We start from the raw sequence: 1,055 nt of genomic DNA on the forward strand, positions 1-1,055 counted from the left end.
GCGATGGAGGCGGCGGAGGTGGTGCCGCGCCTCCCGTCTCTCGGCGAGCTAACGTGGCGTGTGATGGAGGAGGAGACGTCGCGAACGATGCTGTGAGTGAGGCGAAGATCACCGGTGCGGCGTGGCGGAGGTGGTGGCGGCGTGGAGTGGTGGTGGCGGTGGGTGGTGGTGGTGTGGTGGCGGTGGTGGTGGAGGTGGTGGAGGTGGTGGTGGTGGTGGTGGCGGTGGCAGGGGTGGTGGCGTGGAGGTGTGGCGGCGTGGCGCGCCTCGGGCGTCACCCCGGCGGCGAGCAGCTCGCCTAGTCAATCCTCAGCTAATCCTCAGCTCCGTCCTTACTCAGTGTCCTTACTCAGTGATGAATAGGTGACTCGTGCGGCGAGCAGCTCGCCGACATCGTCGGAGGAGAGGGGCGCGATCTCCCCATCTCTCCCCATCTCTCCCCCTCTCTCCCGTCTGCTCGCCGACGTCGTCGGAGGAGAGGAGGAGCGGCAGGTGGAGGACGCGGCGCGGCGAGGCGACGGTGTACCCGCAGGCGGTGCACGCCCACGCGGGGCGGGTGGTGAGGTGGAAGGGGCTCGAGGGTAGGGACGCGGGGAGGAGGTGCTCGAAGAACTGCTCAGCGAGGCCTGGAGGGCGGCTCCGAGAAGGCTGAGGGCAGGGGCCGTCACGGTGGGCGGACGACGAGCCACGCGGGAGAGAGAGGCCGAAGCAGTGGCCCATCAGCCGGCGCACCTGATGAGATGTGGGGGGGGGGGATGGGGAGAAATGGGGGGAGAGAGGGAGATGCAGTGGCCCATCAGTCGGCGCAAGTGAGGGGGGGCCAGGGAGGTGCAGGCGTGGGAGGGGGGTGGAGGAGGTGGGTGGAGGGGGGGAGAGGCCAGGCAGGGAGGGGGGTGGGGGAGGGAGGGAGGCCGACGAGGGAAGGAAAGGGGGGGGGGGGGACCCCAAGGGGGGAGAAAGCCCGAAAAACCTCCCCCTCTCCCTTCCAATACCCGGTCCAAAAAGGCCCAAAAGGGGGGGGGGGAGGGTCACAAAGGGAGGGGGGAAGGGGGGCG

The 1,055-nt window shown here is 69.8% G+C and overlaps 1 protein-coding gene across 1 annotated transcript in view; it reads right to left on the bottom strand.

Annotated features, from left to right (window-relative positions):
* EMIHUDRAFT_205970 (hypothetical protein) overlaps positions 1-1,055 on the bottom strand; it is a gene marked incomplete at both ends in the record, with an annotated part of 3,609 nt that overhangs the window by 1,646 nt on the left and 908 nt on the right. The window lies entirely within an intron of this gene.

The sequence above is a fragment of the Emiliania huxleyi genome, assembly GCF_000372725.1.
Source record: "Emiliania huxleyi CCMP1516 unplaced genomic scaffold EMIHUscaffold_25, whole genome shotgun sequence".
In the NCBI taxonomy this organism is placed as follows: Eukaryota; Haptophyta; order Isochrysidales; family Noelaerhabdaceae; genus Emiliania; species Emiliania huxleyi.